Consider the following 25,854-nt stretch of genomic DNA (forward strand, 5'->3'; position numbering starts at 1 on the left):
CGAGAGAGAACACATAGAGAGAGAGTGAGAGACAAAGCGAGAGAGAACACAGAGAGGGAGAGAGAGAGAGACAGAGCGAGAGAGAACACAGAGAGAGAGTGAGGGACAGAGCGAGAGAGAACACAGAGAGGGAGCGAGGGAGAGACAGAGCGAGAGAGAACAGAGAGAGAGACAGAGCGAGAGAGAACAGAGAGAGAGAGAGAGAGAGACTGAGCGAGAGAGAACAGAGAGAGAGAGAGAGACAGAGACAGAGCGAGAGAAAACACAGAGAGAGGGAGAGACAGAGCGAGAGAGAACAGAGAGAGAGAGAGAGTGAGAGACAGAGCGAGAGAACAGAGAGAGAGAGAGAGACTGAGTGAGAGAAAACACAGAGAGAGGGAGAGACAGAGCGAGAGAGAACAGAGAGAGAGAGAGAGTGAGAGACAGAGCGAGAGAGGACAGAGAGAGAGAGAGAGAGACAGAGCGAGAGAGAACACAGAGAGTGAGTGAGAGAGACAGAGCGAGAGAGAACACAGAGAGGGAGAGAGAGAGAGAGACAGAGCGAGAGAGAACACAGAGAAGGAGAGACAGAGTGAGAGAGAACACAGAGAGGGAGAGAGTGAGAGACAGAGCGAGAGAGAACAGAGAGAGAGAGAGAGACAGAGCGAGAGAAAACACAGAGAGAGGGAGAGACAGAGCGAGAGAGAACAGAGAGAGAGAGAGTGAGAGACAGAGCGAGAGAGGACAGAGAGAGAGAGAGAGAGAGAGAGACAGAGCGAGAGAGAACACAGAGAGTGAGAGAGACAGAGCGAGAGAGAACACAGAGAGAGAGAGAGAGAGAGACAGACAGAGCGAGAGAGAACACAGAGAGAGAGAGAGAGTGAGAGACAGAGCGAGAGAGAACACAGAGGGAGAGAGTGAGAGACAGAGCGAGAGAGAACACAGAGAGGGAGAGACAGAGCGAGAGAGAACAGAGCGAGAGAGAGAGAGAGAGACAGAGCGAGAAAGAACACAGAGAGGGGGAGAGAGAGAGACAGAGCGAGAGAGAACACAGAATGAGGGAGAGAGTGAGACAGAGCGAGAGAGAACACAGAGAGGGAGAGAGAGTGAGAGACAGAGCGAGAGAGAACACAGAGAGAGAGAGAGAGAGACAGAGCGAGAGAGAACAGAGAGAGAGAGAGACAGAGTGAGAGAGAACACAGAGAGGGAGAGAGAGTGAAAGACAGAGCGAGAGAACAGAGAGAGAGAGGGAGAGACAGAGCGAGAGAGAACACAGAGAGGGAGAGAGAGGGAGAGATAGAGCGAGAGAGAACACAGAAAGAGAGAGAGAGAGTGAGAGACAGAGTGAGAGAGAACACAGAGAGGGAGAGAGAGTGAGAGACAGAGCGAGAGAGAACACAGAGAGAGAGAGAGGGAGAGACAGAGCGAGAGAGAACACAGAGAGAGAGTGAGAGACAGAGAGAGAACACAGAGAGGGAGAGAGAGTGAGAGACAGAGCGAGAGAGAACACAGAGAGAGATAGAGAGAGAGACAGAGCGAGAGAGAGCACAGAGAGAGAGAGTGAGAGACAGAGCGAGAGAGAACAGAGAGAGTGATAGACATAGCGAGAGAGAACAGAGAGAGCGAGAGAGTGATAGAGAAAGACAGAGCGAGAGAGAACAGAGAGAGTGATAGACAGAGCGAGAGAGAACAGAGAGAGAGAGAGAGAGTGATAGAGAGACAGCGAGAGAGAACAGAGAGAGAGAGAGAGAGTGATAGAGAGAGATAGAGCGAGAGAGAACACAGAAAGAGAGAGAGAGAGTGAGAGACAGAGTGAGAGAGAACACAGAGAGGGAGAGAGAGTGAGAGACAGAGCGAGAGAGAACACAGAGAGAGAGAGAGGGAGAGACAGAGCGAGAGAGAACACAGAGAGAGAGTGAGAGACAGAGAGAGAACACAGAGAGGGAGAGAGAGTGAGAGACAGAGCGAGAGAGAACACAGAGAGAGATAGAGAGAGAGACAGAGCGAGAGAGAGCACAGAGAGAGAGAGTGAGAGACAGAGCGAGAGAGAACAGAGAGAGTGATAGACATAGCGAGAGAGAACAGAGAGAGCGAGAGAGTGATAGAGAAAGACAGAGCGAGAGAGAACAGAGAGAGTGATAGACAGAGCGAGAGAGAACAGAGAGAGAGAGAGAGTGATAGAGAGAGACAGAACGAGAGAGAACAGAGAGAGTGATAGACAGAGTGAGAGAGAACAGAGAGAGTGATAGAGAGAGACAGAGCGAGAGAGAACAGAGAGAGTGAGTGATAGAGAGACAGATCGAGAGAGAAAAGAGAGAGAGTGATAGAGAGACAGCGAGAGAGAACAGAGAGAGAGAGAGAGAGTGATAGAGAGAGACAGAGCGAGAGAGAACAGAGAGAGTGAGTGAGAGACAGAGCGAGAGAACAGAGAGAGAGAGAGTGCTAGAGAGAGACAGAGCGAGAGAGAACAGAGAGAGAGAGAGAGTGATAGAGAGAGACAGAGCGAGAGAGAACAGAGAGTGAGTGAGAGAGTGATAGAGAGACAGAGCGAGAGAGAACAGAGAGAGAGAGAGTTATAGAGACAGAGAGAGAGAACAGATGAGAGAGAGTGATAGAGAGAACAGAGAGAGAGTGATAGAGAGAGACAGAGCGAGAGAGAACAGAGAGAGAGAGAGAGCGAGTGATAGAGAGACAGAGCGAGAGAGAGAGAGTGATAGAGAGACAGCGAGAGAGAACAGAGAGAGAGAGAGAGTGATAGAGAGTGACAGAGCGAGAGAGAACAGAGAGAGGGAGAGAGTGATAGAGAGAGACAGAGAGAGAGAACAGAGAGAGAGAGAGTGATAGAGAGACAGAGCGAGAGAGAACAGAGAGAGAGAGATAGAGAGACAGAGCGAGAGAGAACAGAGAGAGAGAGAGAGTGATAGAGAGAGACAGAGAGAGAGAACAGAGAGAGAGAGAGTGATAGAGAGACAGAGCGAGAGAGAACAGAGAGAGAGAGAGAGTGATAGAGAGAGACAGAGCGAGAGAGAACAGAGAGAGAGAGAGAGAGTGAGAGAGAACAGGGAGAGTGAGAGACAGTGATAGACAGACAGAGCGAGAGAGAACAGAGAGAGAGAGAGAGAGAGAGTGATAGAGAGGCAGAGCGAGAGAGAACACATAGAGAGGGAGAGAGAGTGAGAGACAGAGGGAGAGACAGAGCGAGAGAGAACAGAGAGGGAGAGAGAGAGAGACAGAGCGAGAGAGAACTCAGAGAGAGAGAGACAGAGCGAGAGAGATCACATAGAGAGGGAGAGTGAGAGACAGAGCGAGAGAGAACACATTGAGAGAGAGAGACAGAGCGAGAGAGAACACAGAGAGGGAGAGAGAGTGAGAGACAGAGCGAGAGAGAACACAAAGAGAGAGTGAGAGACAGAGCGAGAGAGGGCACACAGAGAGGGAGAGAGAGTGAGAGACAGAGCGAGAGAGAATACAGAGAGGGAGAGAGTGTGAGAGACAGAGCGAGAGAGAACACATAGAGAGGGAGAGAGAGAGAGACAGAGCGAGAGAGAAGACATAGAGAGGGAGAGAGAGCGAGAGACAAAGCGAGAGAGAAGACATAGAGAGAGAGAGAGTGAGAGACAGAGCGAGAGAGAACACATAGAGAGGGAGAGAGAGTGAGACAGAGCGAGAGAGGGCACAGAGAGAGGGAGAGAGAGTGAGAGACAGCAAGAGAGAACACAGAGAGAGAGAGAGAGTGAGAGACAGAGCGAGAGAGAACATAGAGAGGGAGAGACAGAGCGAGAGAGAACAGAGAGAGAGAGAGAGAGTGAGAGACAGAGCGAGAGAGAACACATAGAGAGAGAGTGAGAGACAAAGCGAGAGAGAACACAGAGAGGGAGAGAGAGAGAGACAGAGCGAGAGAGAACACAGAGAGAGAGTGAGGGACAGAGCGAGAGAGAACACAGAGAGGGAGCGAGGGAGAGACAGAGCGAGAGAGAACAGAGAGAGAGAGAGAGAGAGACAGAGCGAGAGAGAACAGAGAGAGAGAGAGAGAGAGACTGAGCGAGAGAGAACAGAGAGAGAGAGAGAGAGAGAGACAGAGCGAGAGAAAACACAGAGAGAGGGAGAGACAGAGCGAGAGAGAACAGAGAGAGAGAGAGAGAGTGAGAGACAGAGCGAGAGAACAGAGAGAGAGAGAGAGAGACAGAGTGAGAGAAAACACAGAGAGAGGGAGAGACAGAGCGAGAGAGAACAGAGAGAGAGAGAGAGTGAGAGACAGAGCGAGAGAGGACAGAGAGAGAGAGAGAGAGACAGAGCGAGAGAGAACACAGAGAGTGAGAGAGAGTGAGAGAGACAGAGCGAGAGAGAACACAGAGAGGGAGAGAGAGAGAGAGACAGAGCGAGAGAGAACACAGAGAAGGAGAGACAGAGTGAGAGAGAACACAGAGAGGGAGAGAGTGAGAGACAGAGCGAGAGAGAACAGAGAGAGAGAGAGAGACAGAGCGAGAGAAAACACAGAGAGAGGGAGAGACAGAGCGAGAGAGAACAGAGAGAGAGAGAGTGAGAGACAGAGCGAGAGAGGACAGAGAGAGAGAGAGACAGAGCGAGAGAGAACACAGAGAGTGAGAGAGACAGAGCGAGAGAGAACACAGAGAGAGAGAGAGAGAGACAGACAGACAGAGCGAGAGAGAACACAGAGAGAGAGAGAGAGTGAGAGACAGAGCGAGAGAGAACACAGAGGGAGAGAGTGAGAGACAGAGCGAGAGAGAACACAGAGAGGGAGAGACAGAGCGAGAGAGAACAGAGCGAGAGAGAGAGAGAGAGACAGAGCGAGAGAGAACATAGAGAGAGAGAGAGAGAGAGACAGAGCGAGAGAGAACAGAGAGAGAGAGAGACAGAGTGAGAGAGAACACAGAGAGGGAGAGAGAGTGAAAGACAGAGCGAGAGAGAACAGAGAGAGAGAGGGAGAGACAGAGCGAGAGAGAACACAGAGAGGGAGAGAGAGTGAGAGATAGAGCGAGAGAGAACACAGAAAGAGAGAGAGAGAGTGAGAGACAGAGTGAGAGAGAACACAGAGAGGGAGAGAGAGTGAGAGACAGAGCGAGAGAGAACACAGAGAGAGAGAGAGAGGGAGAGACAGAGCGAGAGAGAACACAGAGAGAGAGTGAGAGACAGAGAGAGAACAAAAGAGGGAGAGAGAGTGAGAGACAGAGCGAGAGAGAACACAGAGAGAGATAGAGAGAGAGACAGAGCGAGAGAGAGCACAGAGAGAGAGAGAGTGAGAGACAGAGCGAGAGAGAACACAGAGAGAGAGAGACAGAGCAAGAGAGAACACAGAGAGAGAGAGAGACAGAGCGAGAGAGAACAGAGAGAGAGGGAGAGACAGAGCGAGAGAGAACACAGAGAGAGAGAGAGAGAGTGAGAGACAGAGTGAGAGAGAACACAGAGAGGGAGAGAGAGAGACAGAGCGAGAGAGAACACAGAGAGGGAGAGAGAGAGTGAGAGACAGAGCGAGAGAGAACAGAGAGAGAGAGCGAGAGAGAACAGAGAGAGAGAGAGAGAGAGACTGAGCGAGAGAGAACAGAGAGAGAGAGAGAGACAGAGCGAGAGAAAACACAGAGAGAGGGAGAGACAGAGCGAGAGAGAACAGAGAGAGAGAGAGAGAGTGAGAGACAGAGCGAGAGAACAGAGAGAGAGCGAGAGAGACAGAGTGAGAGAAAACACAGAGAGAGGGAGAGACAGAGCGAGAGAGAACAGAGAGAGAGAGAGAGTGAGAGACAGAGCGAGAGAGGACAGAGAGAGAGAGAGAGACAGAGCGAGAGAGACCACAGAGAGTGAGAGAGAGTGAGAGAGACAGAGCGAGAGAGAACACAGAGAGGGAGACAGAGAGAGAGACAGAGCGAGAGAGAACACAGAGAAGGAGAGACAGAGTGAGCGAGAACACAGAGAGGGAGAGAGTGAGAGACAGAGCGAGAGAGAACAGAGAGAGAGAGAGAGACAGAGCGAGAGAAAACACAGAGAGAGGGAGAGACAGAGCGAGAGAGAACAGAGAGAGAGAGAGTGAGAGACAGAGCGAGAGAGGACAGAGAGAGAGAAAGAGAGAGAGACAGAGCGAGAGAGAACACAGAGAGTGAGAGAGACAGAGCGAGAGAGAACACAGAGAGAGAGAGAGAGAGAGAGACAGACAGAGCGAGAGAGAACACAGAGAGAGAGAGAGTGAGAGACAGAGCAGAGAGAACACAGAGGGAGAGAGTGAGAGACAGAGCGAGAGAGAACACAGAGAGGGAGAGACAGAGCGAGAGAGAACAGAGCGAGAGAGAGAGAGAGAGAGACAGAGCGAGAAAGAACACAGAGAGGGGGAGAGAGAGAGACAGAGCGAGAGAGAACACAGAATGAGGGAGAGAGTGAGACAGAGCGAGAGAGAACACAGAGAGGGAGAGAGAGTGAGAGACAGAGCGAGAGAGAACAGAGAGAGAGAGAGAGAGAGATAGAGCGAGAGAGAACAGAGAGATAGAGAGAGACAGAGTGAGAGAGAACACAGAGAGGGAGAGAGAGTGAAAGACAGAGCGAGAGAGAACAGAGAGAGAGAGGGAGAGACAGAGCGAGAGAGAACACAGAGAGGGAGAGAGAGTGAGAGATAGAGCGAGAGAGAACACAGAAAGAGCGAGAGAGAGTGAGAGACAGAGTGAGAGAGAACACAGAGAGGGAGAGAGAGTGAGAGACAGAGCGAGAGAGAACACAGAGAGAGAGAGAGAGAGGGAGAGACAGAGCGAGAGAGAACACAGAGAGAGAGTGAGAGACAGAGAGAGAACACAGAGAGGGAGAGAGAGTGAGAGACAGAGCGAGAGAGAACACAGAGAGAGATAGAGAGAGAGACAGAGCGAGAGAGAGCACAGAGAGAGAGAGAGTGAGAGACAGAGCGAGAGAGAACACAGAGAGAGAGAGACAGAGCAAGAGAGAACACAGAGAGAGAGAGAGACAGAGCGAGAGAGAACAGAGAGAGAGGGAGAGACAGAGCGAGAGAGAACACAGAGAGAGAGAGAGAGAGTGAGAGACAGAGTGAGAGAACACAGAGAGGGAGAGAGAGAGACAGAGCGAGAGAGAACACAGAGAGGGAGAGAGAGAGTGAGAGACAGAGCGAGAGAGAACACAGAGAGAGAGAGAGTGAGAGACAGAGCGAGAGAGAACACAGAGAGAGAGAGAGAGAGAGAGAGACAGAGCGAGAGAACACAGAGAGTGAGAGACAGAGCGAGAGAGAACCCAGAGAGGGAGAGAGAGAGAGACAGAGCGAGAGAGGGCACACAGAGAGGGAGAGAGAGTGAGAGACAGAGCGAGAGAGAACAGAGAGAGAGAGAGTGAGAGACAGAGCGAGAGAGAACACAGAGAGGGAGAGAGAGTGAGAGACAGAGCGAGAGAGAACACAGAGAGAGAGAGAGAGACAGAGCGAGAGAGAACAGAGAGAGAGAGAGAGAGTGAGAGACAGAGCGAGAGAGAACACAAAGAGAGAGAGAGAGTGAGAGACAGAGTGAGAGAGAACACAGAGAGGGAGAGAGAGTGAGAGACAGAGCGAGAGAGAACAGAGAGAGAGAGAGTGAGAGACAGAGCGAGAGAGAACACAGAGAGAGGGAGAGAGAGTGAGAGACAGAGCGAGAGAGAACACAGAGAGGGAGAGAGAGTGAGAGACAGAGCGAGAGAGAACACAGAGAGAGAGAGGGAGAGACAGAGCGAGAGAGAACACAGAGAGGGAGAGAGAGTGAGAGACAGAGCGAGTGAGAACACAGAGAGAGAGAGGGAGAGACAGAGTGAGAGAGAACACAGAGAGGGAGAGAGAGTGAGAGACAGAGTGAGAGAGAACACAGAGAGAGTGAGAGAGCGAGAGAGAACAGAGAGAGAGAGAGAGAGGGGGAGACAGAGCGAGAGAGGGCACACAGAGAGGGAGAGAGAGGGAGAGACAGAGCGAGAGAGGGCACACAGAGGGAGAGAGAGGGAGATACAGAGCGAGAGAGGGCACACAGACTGGGAGGGAGAGAGACAGTGACACAGATGGACAAGGAGGGAAGAGAAGTTTACTGAGAGAGCCAGAGGGAGAAAATCATGTGAGGTACAGAGAGAGAGGCGGAGAGAGACTGAGTTATGGACGGTTGGGCAGACAGTGACAGAGAGGGACACAGGGTGACACAGAAAAAGAGGCATATAGACAGAGAAGGAGTGAACGAGAGAGAGAGAGAGACGCACGCAGAGATATTGGGAGACAGACAGGTGCTAAGGACGGACGGGGACTGAAAAAGTTAGCAAGAACAAACATGCACTCACGGACACACAGCCATATTTGGTGCTGTGTCGATCAGGCGGGTCAGTTTTAAAGGGGTGTTGGAGAGAGAGCCACAGCACACTGTGAGATAGAGGCAGCAAGCTGAGACACTGACATATTGTGCAGTGACAGAACACCATTTAGCACTGCGGAGAGATGGTGGGTGTGGGTAATGCCAGCTGAACAGGACTAACAGCTGCTCCTGACGTACAGACACATACACGCGAGGGTAAGAGCAGCCACTCTTTGCTTGGAGCTGCTAGCTCACTTTCACAGACTCTCTCTCTCTCTCTGCCTATCTCTGCCTGGCCCGCTCTGTCACTCCATCTCTGTCCCTCTCTGTCAAACTCTCTTTATCTCTGTCTCTCTCTCTCTGTCCTGATCTCTGTCTTGATCTCGGTCGCTCAATTCTCTCTCTCTCTCTCTGTCCCGCTCAAACTCTCTGTATCGCTGTTCTCTCTCCCTCTCTGTCCCTCTCAAACTCTTACCTCTGTCTCTCTCTCAGTCCCTCGATTCTGTCTCTCTCTCTCGCTGTCGCCCTCTCAAACTCTCTTTATCTATTCTCTCTCTCTCTGTCGCCCTCCCAAACTCTCTTTATCGCTGCTCTCTCTCTCTCTCTGTCCCTCTCAAACTCTTACCTCTGTCTCTCTCTCAGTCCCTCGATTCTGTCTCTCTCTCTCTCTGTAGCCCTCTCAAATTCTCTTTATCTCTGTCTCTCTGTCTCTCGAATCTGCCTCTCTGTAGCCCTCTCAAACTTTCTAGATCTTTGTCTCTCTCTGTCCCTCGATTCTATCTCTCCCTCTCTCTGTCACCCTCTCACACTCTCTTTATCTATTCTCTCTTTCTGGAGCCCTCTCACACTCTCTTTATCTATTCTCTCTCTGTCGCCCTCTCAAATGCTCTTTATCTATTCTCTCTCCCTCTGTCGCCCTCTCAAACTCTCTTTATCTATTCTTTCTCTCTCTCTCTCGCTGTCGCCCTCTCAAACTCTCTTTATCTATTCTCTCTCTCTCTCTGTAGCCCTCTCAAACTCTCTTTATCTATTCTCTCTCTCTCTCTCTCTCTCTAGCCCTCTCAAACTCTCTTTATCTATTCTCTCTCTCTCTCTGTCGCACTCTCAAACTCTCTTTTTCTCTTCACTCTCTCTCTCTCTGTCGCCCTCTCAAACTCTCTTTATCTCTTCTCTCTCTCTCAGTCGCCCTCTTAAACTCTCTTTATCTATTCTCTCTCTCTCTGTCGCCCTCTCAAACTCTCTTTATCTATTCTCTCTCTCTCTCTCTCTCTGTCGCCCTCTCAAACTCTCTTTATCTATTCTCTCTCTCTCTCTCTGTCGCCCTCTCAAACTCTCTTTTTCTCTTCTCTCTCTCTGTCTCTCTGTCGCCCTCTCAAACTCTCTTTATCTACTCTCTCTCTCTCTCTCTGTCGCCCTCTCAAACTCTCTTTATCTATTCTCTCTCTCTTTCTAGCCCTCTCAAACTATCTTAATCTATTCTCTCTCTCTCTCTGTCGCCCTCTCAAACTCTCTTTCTCTACTCTCACTCTCTCTCTCTCTGTAGCCCTCTCAAACTTTCTTTATCTATTCTCTCTCTCTCTCTCTCTCTCTGTAGCCCTCTCAAACTCTCTTTATCTATTCTCTCTCTATCTCTCTCTCTGTCGCCCTCTCAAACTCTCTAAACTATTCTCTCTCTCTCTCTCTGTCGCCCTCTCAAACTCTCTTTATCTATTCTCTCTCTCTCTCTCTCTCTGTCGCTCTCTCAAACTCTCTTTATCTATTCTCTCTCTCTCTCTCTCTCTGTCGCCCTCTCAAACTCTTTTCATCTATTCTCTCTCTCTCTCTGTCGCCCTCTCAAACTCTCTTTCTCTATTCTCTCTCTCTCTCTCTCTGTAGCCCTCTCAAACTTTCTTTATCTATTCTCTCTCTCTCTCTCTCTCTGTAGCCCTCTCAAACTCTCTTTATCTATTCTCTCTCTATCTCTCTCTCTGTCGCCCTCTCAAACTCTCTTAACTATTCTCTCTCTCTCTCTCTGTCGCCCTCTCAAACTCTCTTTATCTATTCTCTCTCTCTCTCTCTCTCTGTCGCTCTCTCAAACTCTCTTTATCTATTCTCTCTCTCTCTCTCTCTCTGTCGCCCTCTCAAACTCTCTTTATCTATTCTCTCTCTCTCTCTGTCGCCCTCTCAAACTCTCTTTATCTATTCTCTCTCTCTGTCGCCCTCTCAAACTCTCTTTATCTATTCTCTCTCTCTGTCACCCTCTCAAACTCTCTTTATCTATTCTCTCTCTCTCTCTCTCTCTCTGTAGCCCTCTCAAACACTCTTTATCTATTCTCTCTCTCTCTCTCTCTGTTGCCCTCTCAAACTCTCTTTATCTATTCTCTCTCTCTCTCTGTCGTCCTCTCAAACTCTCTTTATCTATTCTCTCTCTCTCTCTCTCTCTAGCCCTCTCAAACTCTCTTTATCTATTCTCTCTCTCTCTCTCTCTGTCGCCCGCTCAAACTCTCTTTATCTATTCTCTCTCTCTCTCTCTCTAGCCCTCTCATACTCTATCTATTCTCTCTCTGTCGCTCTCTCAAACTCTCTTTATCCATTCTCTCTCTCTCTCTGTCGCTCTCTCAAACTCTCTTTATCTATTCTCTCTCTCTCTCTGTCGCCCTCTCAAACTCTCTTTATCTATTCTCTCTCTCTCTCTGTCGCCCTCTCAAACTCTCTTTATCTATTCTCTCTCTCTCTCTCTGTCGCCCTCTCAAACTCTCTTTATCTATTCTCTCTCTCTCTCTATTTCCCTCTCAAACTCTCTTTATCTATTCTCTCTCTCTCTGTCACCCTCTCAAACTCTCTTTATCTATTCTCTCTCTCTCTCTCTGTCGCCCTCTCAAACTCTCTTTATCTATTCTCTCTCTCCCTCTCTGTAGCCCTCTCAAACTCTCTTTATCTATTCTCTCTCTCTCTCTCTAGCCCTCTCAAACTCTCTTTATCTATTCTCTCTCTCTCTCTCTCTCTGTTGCCCTCTCAAACTCTCTTTATCTACTCTCTCTCTCTCTGTCGCCCTCTCAAACTCTCTTTATCTATTCTCTCTCTCTCTAGCCCTCTCAAACTCTCTTTATCTATTCTCTCTCTCTCTCTCTCTCTGTCGCCCTCTCAAACTCCCTTTATCTATTCTCTCTCTCTCTCTCTGTCGCCCTCTCAAACTCTCTTTCTCTATTCTCTCTCTCTCTCTCTCTGTAGCCCTCTCAAACTCTCTTTATCTATTCTCTCTCTCTCTCTCTCTCTCTGTAGCCCTCTCAAACTCTCTTTATCTATTCTCTCTCTGTCGCCCTCTTAAACTCTCTTTATCTATTCTCTCTCTCTCTCTAGCCCTCTCAAACTCTCTTTTTCTCTTCTCTCTCTCTCTGTCGCCCTCTCAAACTCTCTTTATCTACTCTCTCTCTCTGTCGCCCTCTCAAACTCTCTTTATCTATTCTCTCTCTCTCTCTAGCCCTCTCAAACTATCTTTATCTATTCTCTCTCTCTCTCTCTCTGTCGCCCTCTCAAACTCTCTTTATCTATTCTCTCTCTCTCTGTCTGTCGCCCTCTCAAACTCTCTTTCTCTATTCTCTCTCTCTCTCTCTGTAGCCCTCTCAAACTCTCTTTATCTATTCTCTCTCTCTCTCTCTCTCTCTCTGTCGCTCTCTCAAACTCTCTTTATCTACTCTCTCTCTCTATAGCCCTCTCACACTCTCTTTATCTATTCTCTCTCTCTCTCTAGCCCTCTCACACTCTCTTTATCTATTCTCTCTCTCTCTCTGTAGCCCTCTCAAACTCTCTTTATGGATAAAAGCAAATCACTGCGGATGCTGGAATCTGAAACGAAGGAGTAAATGCTGCAAAACCACAGCAGGTCTGGCAGCATCTGTAGGGAGAGAAAAGAGCCAACGTTTCGAGTCCAGATGATTTTTTGTCAAAACATCTTTGACACAGATGCTGCCAGACCTGCTGAGGTCTTCCAGCATTTTCTGGTCTCTTTATCTATGTCTCTCTGTCCCTCGATTCTATTCTCTCTCCATTAGTCTGTCTCTCTCTGTCCCCCGGTTTCTATCTGTCTCACTCCGTCTCTCTCTGTCGATCCCTCTCTCTCTCTCGCTCTATCTGTCTTTCTTTATCTCTCATTCTCTGCCTCTCTCTATCTCTTTCCCCACCTTCTGTCTCTCTCTCTCTCTATCTCACTTCTCCTGTCTCTGTCTCAATCACTCACTGTCTCGATCGGTCTGTGTCTCTGCTGCTGTCTCACTTTGTCTGTCTGTCTCTGTCTCTCGCTCTGTGACTCTCTTTCCGTCACGCTGCCTCTCCCCTTCATTGCCTCTCACTCTGCCTCTCTCCATGCCCCCCCGTGTGTCTCAGCGTCTCTGCCTCCCTCTCAACGTCCCACTCTCTCTGTCGCTCTATCTCGGCTCTGCTACTCTTTCGAGAGCTTCTCTCTGCTGCTGTATCTATCTCTCTCTCTCTCCCTTTCTCCAACTTTTCATGTCGTTCTCGGTCTCAATGTATCTTTCTCGGTCTCTCTCCCTCCCTCTGCTGCTCTCTCTCTTTCTGTTTTTCGCTATCGTTCAGCTGTCTCTCCCTCCGTGCTATTTTTGGCTCCCTGATTGATTGATGGACCACAATTCCAGCGATCTATTTTAACAGTTGTAAGCGAGATAAGTCAAACTGTCAGTGGAGAGTAACTCCCAACTCCCTCAACACAGCAGACAAAAAACTTCATCAAGATTTACTGTGGGGAAAGTGGTGGTTTATATATAGAATAACTGATACCCGGGAGTGAGTTACAGACTGGAATCTAATCGAGGGGTTCAGGGTGGTTTATCTATAGAATAACAGATACCCGGGAGTGAGTTACAGACTGGAATCTAATCGAGGGGTTCGGGGTGGTTGATATATAGAATAACAGATACCCGGGAGTGAGTTACAGACTGGAATCTAATCGAGGGGTTCGGGGTGGTTTATATATAGAATAACAGATACCCGGGAGTGAGTTACAGACTGGAATCTAATCGAGGGGTTCGGGGTGGTTTATATATAGAATAACAGATACCCGGGAGTGAGTTACAGACTGGAATCTAATCGAGGGGTTCAGGGTGGTTTATAGAAAGAATAACAGATACCCGGGAGTGAGTTACAGACTGGAATCTAATCGAGGGGTTCGGGGTGGGTTATATATAGAATAACAGATACCCGGGAGTGAGTTACAGACTGGAATCTAATCGAGGGGTTCGGGGTGGTTTATATATAGAATAACAGATACTCGGGAGTGAGTTACAGACTGGAATCTAATCGAGGGGTTCTGGGTGGTTTATATATAGAATAACTGATACCCGGGAGTGAGTTACAGACTGGAATCTAATCGAGGGGTTCGGGGTGGTTTATATATAGACTAACAGATACCTGGGAGTGAGTTACAGACTGGAATCTAATCGAGGGGTTCGGGGTGGTTTATATATAGACTAACAGATACCTGGGAGTGAGTTACAGACTGGAATCTAATCGAGGTGTTCCGGGTGGTTTATATATAGAATAACAGATACCTGGGAGTGAGTTACAGACTGGAATCTAATCGAGGGTTTCGGGGTGGTTTAGAAAGAGAATAACAGATACCTGGGAGTGAGTTACAGACTGGAATCTAATCGAGGGTTTCAGGGTGGTTTATATATAGAATAACTGATACCCGGGAGTGAGTTACAGACTGGAATCTAATCGAGGGGTTCGGGGTGGTTTATATATAGAATAACAGATACCCGGAAGTGAGTTACAGACTGGAATTTAATCGAGGGGTTCGGGGTGGTTTATATATAGAATAAAAGATACCCGGAAGTGAGTTACAGAATGGAATCTATTCAAGGGGCTTGAGGTGGTTTATATATAGAATAACAGATACCCGGGAGTGAGTTACAGACTGGAATCTAATCGAGGGATTCGGGGTGGATTATATATAGAATAACAGATACCTGGGAGTGAGTTACAGACTGGAATCTAATTGAGGGGTTCGGGGTGGTTTATATATAGAATAACAGATACAGGGGAGTGAGTTACAGACAGGAATCTAATCGAGGGTTTCGGGGTGGTTTATATATAGAATAACAGATACCTGGGAGTGAGTTACAGACTGGAATCTAATCGAGGGTTTCGGGGTGGTTTATATATAGAGTAACAGATACTCGGGAGTGAGTTATAGACTGGAATCTAATCGAGGGGTTCAGGGTGGTTTATATATAGAATAACAGATACCCGGGAGTGAGTTACAGACTGGAATCTAAGCGAGGGGTTCAGGATGGTTTATATATAGAATAACAGATACCTGGGAGTGAGTTACAGACTGGAATCTAATCGAGGGGTTCGGGGTGGTTTATATATAGAATAACAGATACTCGGGAGTGAGTTACAGACTGGAATCTAATCGAGGGTTTCGGGATGGTTTATATATAGAATAACAGATACCCGGGAGTGTGTTATAGACTGGAATCTAATCGAGGGGTTCACGGTGGTTTATATCAAGAATAACAGATACCCGGGAGTGAGTTACAGACTAGAATCTAATCGAGGGGTTCGGGGTGGTTTATATATAGAATAACAGATACCCGGGAGTGAGTTACAGACTGGAATCCAATCGAGGGGTTCGGGGTGGTTTATATATAGAATAACAGATTCCCGGGAGTGAGTTACACACTGGAATCTAATCGAGGAGTTCGGGGTGGTTTATATATAGAATAACAGATACCCGGGCGTGAGTTACAGACTGGAATCTAATCGAGGGGTTCGGGGTGGTTTATATATAGAATAACAGATACCCGGAAGTGAGTTACAGACTGGAATCTAATCGAGGGGTTCGGGAGGTTTATATATAGAATAACAGATACCCGGGAGTGAGTTACAGACGGGAATCTAATCGAGGGGTTCGGGGTGGTTTATATATAGAATAACAGATACCTGGGAGTGAGTTACAGACTGGAATCTAATCGAGGGGTTCGGGGTGGTTGATATATAGAATAACAGATACCCGGAAGTGAGTTACAGACTGGAATCTAATCGAGGGGTTCGGGGTGGTTTATCTATAGAATAACAGATACCCGGGAGTGAGTTACAGACTGGAATCTAATCGAGGGGTTCGGGGTGGTTGATATATAGAATAACAGATACCCGGAAGTGAGTTACAGACTGGAATCTAATCGAGGGGTTCGGGGTGGTTGATATATAGAATAACAGATACCCGGAAGTGAGTTACAGACTGGAATCTAATCGAGGGGTTCGGGGTGGTTTATCTATAGAATAACAGATACCCGGGAGTGAGTTACAGACTGGAATCTAATCGAGGGGTTTGGGGTGGTTTATATATCGAATAACAGATACCCGGGAGTGAGTTACAGACTGGAATCTAATCGAGGGGTTCGGGGTGGTTGATATATAGAATAACAGATACCCGGAAGTGAGTTACAGACTGGAATCTAATCGAGGGGTTCGGGGTGGCTTATATATAGAATAACAGATACCCGGGAGTGAGTTACAGACTGGAATCTAATCGAGGGGTTCGGGGTGGTTTATCTATAGAATAACAGATACCCGGGAGTGAGTTACAGACTGGAATCTAATCGAGGGGTTTGGGGTGGTTTATATATCGAATAACAGACACCTGGGAGTGAGTTACAGACTGGAATCTAATCGAGGGGTTCGAGGTGGTTTATATCGAGAATAACAGATACCCGGGAGTGAGTTACAGACTGGAATCTAATCGAGGGTTTTGGTGTGTATATCTAGAATAACAGATACCCGGGAGTGAGTTACAGACAGGAATCTAATCGAGGGGTTCGGGGTGGTTTATCTATAGAATAACAGATACCCGGGAGTGAGTTACAGACTGGAATCTAATCGAGGGGTTCGGGGTGGTTTATATATAGAATAACAGATACCCGGGAGTGAGTTACAGACTGGAATCTAATCGAGAAGTTCGGGGTGGTTTATATACAGAACAACAGATACCCGGGAGTGAGTTACAGACTGGAATCTAATCGAGGGGTTCGGGGTGGTTTATATACAGAATAACAGATACCGGGAGTGTGTTACAGACTGGAATCTAATCGAGGGGTTCGGGGTGGTTTATATACAGAATAACAGATACCCGGGAGTGTGTTACAGACTGGAATCTAATCGAGGGTTTCGGGGTAGTTTATATACAGAATAACAGAATACCCGGGAGTGAGATACAGACTGGAATCTAATCGAGGTGTTTGGGGTGGTTTAGATATAGAATAACAGATACCCGGGAGTGAGTTACAGACTGGAATCTAATCGAGGGGTTCGGGATGGTTTATATATAGAATAACAGATACCCGGGAGTGAGTTACAGACTGGAATCTAATCGAGGGTTTCGGTGTGGTTTATATATAGAATAACAGATACCCGGGAGTGAGTTACAGACTGGAATCTAATCGGGGGGTTCGGGGTGGTTTATATATAGAATAACAGAAACCCGGGAGTGAGTTACAGATTGGAATCTAATCGAGGGTTTCGGGGTGGTTTATATATAGAATAACAGATACCCGGGAGTGAGTTACAGACTGGAATCTAATCGAGGGGTTCGGGGTGGTTTATATATAGAATAACAGATACCCGGGAGTGAGTCACAGACTGGAATCTAATCGAGGTGTTCGGGGTGGTTTATATACAGAATAACAGATACCCGGGAGTGAGTTAAGACTGGAATCTAATCGAGGGGATCGGGGTCGTTTATATATAGAATAACAGATACCCGGGAGTGAGTTACAGACTGGAATCTAATCGAGTGGTTCGGGGTCATTTATATATAGAATAACAGATACCCGGGAGTGAGTTACAGAATGGAATCTAATCGAGGGGTTCGGGGTGGTTTATATACAGAACAACAGATACCCGGGAGTGAGTTACAGACTGGAATCTAATCGAGGGGTTCGGGGTGGTTTATATACAGAATAACGGATACCGGGAGTGTGTTACAGACTGGAATCTAATCGAGGGGTTCGGCGTGGTTTATATACAGAATAGCAGATACCGGGAGTGAGTTACAGATTGGAATCTAATCGAGGGTTTCGGGGTGGTTTATATACAGAACAACAGATACCCGGGAGTGAGATACAGACTGGAATCTAATCGAGGTGTTCGGGGTGGTTTATATATAGAATAACAGATACCCGGGAGTGAGTTACAGACTGGAATCTAATCGAGGGGTTCGGGGTGGTTTATATATAGAATAACAGATACCCGGGAGTGAGTTACAGACTGGAATCTAATCGAGGGGTTCAGGGTGGTTTATATATAGAATAACAGATACTCGGGAGTGAGTTATAGACTGGAATCTAATCGAGGGGTTCAGGGTGGTTTATATATAGAATAACAGATACCCGGGAGTGAGTTACTGACTGGAATCTAATTGAGGTGTTCAGGATGGTTTATATATAGAATAACAGATACCCGGGAGTGAGTTACAGACTGGAATCTAATCGAGGGGTTCGGGATGGTTTATATATAGAATAACAGATACTCGGGAGTGAGTTACAGACTGGAATCTAATCGAGGGGTTCGGGATGGTTTATATATAGAATAACAGATACCCGGGAGTGAGTTACAGACTGGAATCTAATCGAGGGGTTCAGTGTGGTTTATATATAGAATACCAGATACCCGGGAGTGAGTTACAGACTGGAATCTAATCGAGGGGTTCAGGGTGGTTTATATATAGAATAACAGATACTCGGGAGTGAGTTATAGACTGGAATCTAATCGAGGGGTTCAGGGTGGTTTATATATAGAATAACAGATACCCGGGAGTGAGTTACTGACTGGAATCTAATCGAGGTGTTCAGGATGGTTTATATATAGAATAACAGGTACCCGGGAGTGAGTTACAGACTGGAATCTAATCGAGGGGTTCGGGATGGTTTATATATAGAATAACAGATACTAGGGAGTGAGTTACAGACTGGAATCTAATCGAGGGGTTCGGGATGGTTTATATATAGAATAACAGATACCCGGGAGTGAGTTACAGACTGGAATCTAATCAAGGGGTTCAGGGTGGTTTATATATAGAATAACAGATACCCGGGAGTGAGTTACAGACTGGAATCTAATCGAGGGGTTCGGGGTGGTTTATATATAGAATAACAGATACCCGGGAGTGAGTTACAGACTGGAATCTAATCGAGGTATTTTGGGGTGGTTTGTATATAGAATAACAGATACCCGGGAGTGAGTTACAGACTGGAATCTAATCGAGGGGTTCTGGGTGGTTTATATATAGAATAACAGATACTCTGGAGTGAGTTATAGACTGGAATCTAATGGAGGCGTTCGGGGTGGATTATATATAGAATTACAGATACCCGGGAGTGAGTTACAGACTGGAATCTAATCGAGGGGTTCAGGGTGGTTTATATATAGAGTAACAGATACCCGGGAGTGAGTTACAGACTGGAATCTAATCGAGGGGTTCGGGGTGGTTTATATACAGAATAACAGATACCCGGGAGTGAGTTACAGACTGGAATCTAATCGAGGGGTTCGGGGTGGTTTATATATAGAATAACAGATACCCGGGAGTGAGTTACAGACTGGAATCTAATCGAGGGGTTCGAGATGGTTTATCTATAGAATAACTGATACCCGGGAGTGAGTTACAGACTGGAATCTAATCGAGGGGTTCGGGGTGGTTTATATATAGAATAACAGATACCCGGGAGTGAGTTACAGACTGGAATCTAATCGAGGCGTTCGGGGTGGTTTATATATAGAATAACAGATACCCGGGAGTGAGTTACAGACTGGAATCTAATCGAGCGGTTCAGGGTGGTTTATATATAGAATAACACTAACCCGGGAGTGAGTTACAGACTGGAATCTAATCGAGGGGTTCGGGGTGGTTTATATATAGAATAACAGATACCCGGGAGTGAGTTACAGACTGGAATCTAATCGAGGGCTTCAGGGTGGTTTATATATAGAATAACAGATACCCGGGAGTGAGTTACAGACAGGAATCTAATCGAGGGCTTCAGGGTGGTTTATATATAGAATAACACATACCCGGGAGTGAGTTACAGACTGGAATCTAATCGAGGGGTTCGGGGTGGTTTATATAAAGAATAACAGATACCCGGGAGTGAGTTACAGACTGGAATCTAATCGAGGGGTACAGGGTGGTTTATATACAGAATAACAGACACCCGGGAGTGAGTTACAGACTGGAATCTAATCGAGGGGTTCGGGGTGGTTTATATATAGAATAACAGATACCCGGGAGTGAGTTACAGACTGGAATCTAATCGAGGGGTTCGGGGTGGTTTATATACAGAATAACAGATACCCGGGAGTGAGTTACAGACTGGAATCTAATCGAGGGGTTCGGGATGGTTTATATATAGAATAACAGATACCCGGGAGTGAGTTACAGACTGGAATCTAATCGAGGGGTTCGGGGTGGTTTATATATAGAATAACACATACCCGGGAGTGAGTTACAGACTGGAATCTATTCGAGGGGTTCGGGGTGGTTTATATATAGAATAACAGATACCCGGGAGTGAGTTACAGACTGGAATCTAATCGAGGGGTTCAGGGTGGTTTATATACAGAATAACAGATACCCGGGAGTGAGTTACAGACTGGAATCTAATCGAGGGGTTCGGGGTGGTTTATATACAGAATAACAGATACCCCGGAGTGAGTTACAGACTGGAATCTAATCGAGGGGTTCGGGGTGGTTTATATATAGAATAACAGATACCCGGGAGTGAGTTACAGACTGGAATCTAATCGAGGGGTTCGGGGTGGTTTAAATACAGAATAACAGATACCCGGGAGTGAGTTACAGACTGGAATCTAATCGAGGGGTTCAGGGTGGTTTATATGTCGAATAACAGATACCCGAGATGTGGGTTACAGACAGGAATCTAATCGAGGGGTTCGGGGTGGTTTATATACAGAATAACAGAATACCCGGGAGTGAGATACAGACTGGAATCTAATCGAGGTGTTTGGGGTGGTTTAGATATAGAATAACAGATACCCGGGAGTGAGTTACAGACTGGAATCTAATCGAGGGGTTCGGGATGGTTTATATATAGAATAACAGATACCCGGGAGTGAGTTACAGACTGGAATCTAATCGAGGGTTTCGGTGTGGTTTATATATAGAATAACAGATACCCGGGAGTGAGTTACAGACTGGAATCTAATCGGGGGGTTCGGGGTGGTTTATATATAGAATAACAGAAACCCGGGAGTGAGTTACAGATTGGAATCTAATCGAGGGTTTCGGGGTGGTTTATATATAGAATAACAGATACCCGGGAGTGAGTTACAGACTGGAATCTAATCGAGGGGTTCGGGGTGGTTTATATATAGAATAACAGATACCCGGGAGTGAGTCACAGACTGGAATCTAATCGAGGTGTTCGGGGTGGTTTATATACAGAATAACAGATACCCGGGAGTGAGTTAAGACTGGAATCTAATCGAGGGGATCGGGGTCGTTTATATATAGAATAACAGATACCCGGGAGTGAGTTACAGACTGGAATCTAATCGAGTGGTTCGGGGTCATTTATATATAGAATAACAGATACCCGGGAGTGAGTTACAGAATGGAATCTAATCGAGGGGTTCGGGGTGGTTTATATACAGAACAACAGATACCCGGGAGTGAGTTACAGACTGGAATCTAATCGAGGGGTTCGGGGTGGTTTATATACAGAATAACGGATACCGGGAGTGTGTTACAGACTGGAATCTAATCGAGGGGTTCGGCGTGGTTTATATACAGAATAGCAGATACCGGGAGTGAGTTACAGATTGGAATCTAATCGAGGGTTTCGGGGTGGTTTATATACAGAACAACAGATACCCGGGAGTGAGATACAGACTGGAATCTAATCGAGGTGTTCGGGGTGGTTTATATATAGAATAACAGATACCCGGGAGTGAGTTACAGACAGGAATCTAATCGAGGGGTTCGGGGTGGTTTATATATAGAATAACAGATACCCGGGAGTGAGTTACAGACTGGAATCTAATCGAGGGGTTCAGGGTGGTTTATATATAGAATAACAGATACTCGGGAGTGAGTTATAGACTGGAATCTAATCGAGGGGTTCAGGGTGGTTTATATATAGAATAACAGATACCCGGGAGTGAGTTACTGACTGGAATCTAATTGAGGTGTTCAGGATGGTTTATATATAGAATAACAGATACCCGGGAGTGAGTTACAGACTGGAATCTAATCGAGGGGTTCGGGATGGTTTATATATAGAATAACAGATACTCGGGAGTGAGTTACAGACTGGAATCTAATCGAGGGGTTCGGGATGGTTTATATATAGAATAACAGATACCCGGGAGTGAGTTACAGACTGGAATCTAATCGAGGGGTTCAGTGTGGTTTATATATAGAATACCAGATACCCGGGAGTGAGTTACAGACTGGAATCTAATCGAGGGGTTCAGGGTGGTTTATATATAGAATAACAGATACTCGGGAGTGAGTTATAGACTGGAATCTAATCGAGGGGTTCAGGGTGGTTTATATATAGAATAACAGATACCCGGGAGTGAGTTACTGACTGGAATCTAATCGAGGTGTTCAGGATGGTTTATATATAGAATAACAGATACCCGGGAGTGAGTTACAGACTGGAATCTAATCGAGGGGTTCGGGATGGTTTATATATAGAATAACAGATACTAGGGAGTGAGTTACAGACTGGAATCTAATCGAGGGGTTCGGGATGGTTTATATATAGAATAACAGATACCCGGGAGTGAGTTACAGACTGGAATCTAATCAAGGGGTTCAGGGTGGTTTATATATAGAATAACAGATACCCGGGAGTGAGTTACAGACTGGAATCTAATCGAGGGGTTCGGGGTGGTTTATATATAGAATAACAGATACCCGGGAGTGAGTTACAGACTGGAATCTAATCGAGGTATTTTGGGGTGGTTTGTATATAGAATAACAGATACCCGGGAGTGAGTTACAGACTGGAATCTAATCGAGGGGTTCTGGGTGGTTTATATATAGAATAACAGATACTCTGGAGTGAGTTATAGACTGGAATCTAATGGAGGCGTTCGGGGTGGATTATATATAGAATTACAGATACCCGGGAGTGAGTTACAGACTGGAATCTAATCGAGGGGTTCAGGGTGGTTTATATATAGAGTAACAGATACCCGGGAGTGAGTTACAGACTGGAATCTAATCGAGGGGTTCGGGGTGGTTTATATACAGAATAACAGATACCCGGGAGTGAGTTACAGACTGGAATCTAATCGAGGGGTTCGGGGTGGTTTATATATAGAATAACAGATACCCGGGAGTGAGTTACAGACTGGAATCTAATCGAGGGGTTCGAGATGGTTTATCTATAGAATAACTGATACCCGGGAGTGAGTTACAGACTGGAATCTAATCGAGGGGTTCGGGGTGGTTTATATATAGAATAACAGATACCCGGGAGTGAGTTACAGACTGGAATCTAATCGAGGCGTTCGGGGTGGTTTATATATAGAATAACAGATACCCGGGAGTGAGTTACAGACTGGAATCTAATCGAGCGGTTCAGGGTGGTTTATATATAGAATAACACTAACCCGGGAGTGAGTTACAGACTGGAATCTAATCGAGGGGTTCGGAGTGGTTTATATATAGAATAACAGATACCCGGGAGTGAGTTACAGACTGGAATCTAATCGAGGGCTTCAGGGTGGTTTATATATAGAATAACAGATACCCGGGAGTGAGTTACAGACAGGAATCTAATCGAGGGCTTCAGGGTGGTTTATATATAGAATAACACATACCCGGGAGTGAGTTACAGACTGGAATCTAATCGAGGGGTTCGGGGTGGTTTATATAAAGAATAACAGATACCCGGGAGTGAGTTACAGACTGGAATCTAATCGAGGGGTACAGGGTGGTTTATATACAGAATAACAGACACCCGGGAGTGAGTTACAGACTGGAATCTAATCGAGGGGTTCGGGGTGGTTTATATATAGAATAACAGATACCCGGGAGTGAGTTACAGACTGGAATCTAATCGAGGGGTTCGGGGTGGTTTATATACAGAATAACAGATACCCGGGAGTGAGTTACAGACTGGAATCTAATCGAGGGGTTCGGGATGGTTTATATATAGAATAACAGATACCCGGGAGTGAGTTACAGACTGGAATCTAATCGAGGGGTTCGGGGTGGTTTATATATAGAATAACACATACCCGGGAGTGAGTTACAGACTGGAATCTATTCGAGGGGTTCGGGGTGGTTTATATATAGAATAACAGATACCCGGGAGTGAGTTACAGACTGGAATCTAATCGAGGGGTTCAGGGTGGTTTATATACAGAATAACAGATACCCGGGAGTGAGTTACAGACTGGAATCTGATCGAGGGGTTCGGGGTGGTTTATATACAGAATAACAGATACCCCGGAGTGAGTTACAGACTGGAATCTAATCGAGGGGTTCGGGGTGGTTTATATAGAGAATAACAGATACCCGGGAGTGAGTTACAGACTGGAATCTAATCGAGGGGTTCGGGGTGGTTTAAATACAGAATAACAGATACCCGGGAGTGAGTTACAGACTGGAATCTAATCGAGGGGTTCAGGGTGGTTTATATGTCGAATAACAGATACCCGAGATGTGGGTTACAGACAGGAATCTAATCGAGGGGTTCGGGGTGGTTTATATATAGAATAACAGATACCCGGGAGTGAGTTACAGACTGGAATCTAATCGAGGGGTTCGGGGTGGTTTATATATAGAATAACAGATACCCGGGAGTGAGTTACAGACTGGAATCTAATCGAGGTATTTTGGGGTGGTTTATATATAGAATAACAGATACCCGGGAGTGAGTTACAGACTGGAATCTAATCGAGGGGTTCTCGGTGGTTTATATATAGAATAACAGATACTCTGGAGTGAGTTATAGACTGGAATCTAATCGAGGGGTTCGGGGTGGATTATATATAGAATTACAGATACCCGGGAGTGAGTTACAGACTGGAATCTAATCGAGGGGTTCAGGGTGGTTTATATATAGAATAACAGATACCCGGGAGTGAGTTACAGACTGGAATCTAATCGAGGGGTTCGGGGTGGTTTATATACAGAATAACAGATACCCGGGAGTGAGTTACAGACTGGAATCTAATCGAGGGGTTCGGGGTGGTTTATATATAGAATAACAGATACCCGGGAGTGAGTTACAGACTGGAATCTAATCGAGGGGTTCGAGATGGTTTATCTATAGAATAACTGATACCCGGGAGTGAGTTACAGACTGGAATCTAATCGAGGGGTTCGGGGTGGTTTATATATAGAATAACAGATACCCGGGAGTGAGTTACAGACTGGAATCTAATCGAGGCGTTCGGGGTGGTTTATATATAGAATAACAGATACCCGGGAGTGAGTTACAGACTGGAATCTAATCGAGCGGTTCAGGGTGGTTTATATATAGAATAACACATACCCGGGAGTGAGTTACAGACTGGAATCTAATCGAGGGGTTCGGGATGGTTTATATATAGAATAACAGATACCTGGGAGTGAGTTACAGACTGGAATCTAATCGAGGGGTTCGGGGTGGTTTATATATAGAATAACACATACCCGGGAGTGAGTTACAGACTGGAATCTAATCGAGGGGTACAGGGTGGTTTATATACAGAATAACAGATACCCGGGAGTGAGTTACAGACTGGAATCTAATCGAGGGGTTCGGGGTGGTTTATATATAGAATAACAGATACCCGGGAGTGAGTTACAGACTGGAATCTAATCGAGGGGTTCGGGGTGGTTTATATACAGAATAACAGATACCCGGGAGTGAGTTACAGACTGGAATCTAATCGAGGGGTTCGTGATGGTTTATATATAGAATAACAGATACCCGGGAGTGAGTTACAGACTGGAATCTAATCGAGGGGTTCGGGGTGGTTTATATATAGAATAATACATACCCGGGAGTGAGTTACAGACTGGAATCTAATCGAGGGGTTCGGGGTGGTTTATATACAGAATAACAGATACCCCGGAGTGAGTTACAGACTGGAATGTAATCGAGGGGTTCGGGGTGGTTTATATATAGAATAACAGATACCCGGGAGTGAGTTACAGACTGGAATCTAATCGAGGGGTTCGGGGTGGTTTATATACAGAATAACAGATACCCGGGAGTGAGTTACAGACTGGAATCTAATCGAGGGGTTCAGGGTGGTTTATATGTCGAATAACAGATACCCGGGAGTGAGTTACAGACAGGAATCTAATCGAGGGGTTCGGGGTGGTTTATATATAGAATAACAGATACCCGGGAGTGAGTTACAGACTGGAATCTAATCGAGGGGTTCGGGGTGATTTATATATAGAATAACAGATTCCCGGGAGTGAGTTACAGACTGGAATCTAATCGAGGGTTTCGGGTGGTTTATATATAGAATAACAGATACCCGGGAGTGAGTTACAGACTGGAATCTAATCGAGGGGTTCGGGGCGGTTTATATATAGAATAAC

The 25,854-nt window shown here is 46.4% G+C and overlaps 1 protein-coding gene across 2 annotated transcripts in view; it reads left to right on the forward strand.

Moving 5' to 3' along the window:
- The first annotated feature begins 8,207 nt into the window (after positions 1–8,207).
- The window catches only part of LOC140410100 (smoothelin-like protein 2), a 177,726-nt gene continuing 160,079 nt past the window's right edge, over positions 8,208–25,854 (forward strand). Inside the window, exon 1 of one of the 2 annotated variants that reach the window (XM_072498039.1) lies at positions 8,208–8,498. The gene's annotated coding sequence lies outside the window, so the exon portion shown is untranslated. The remainder of the gene's footprint in view (positions 8,499–25,854) is intronic. The other variant, XM_072498038.1, reaches the window with a different exon arrangement.

Source organism: Scyliorhinus torazame, chromosome 4, assembly GCF_047496885.1.
Source record: "Scyliorhinus torazame isolate Kashiwa2021f chromosome 4, sScyTor2.1, whole genome shotgun sequence".
NCBI lineage: Eukaryota > Metazoa > Chordata > Chondrichthyes > Carcharhiniformes > Scyliorhinidae > Scyliorhinus > Scyliorhinus torazame.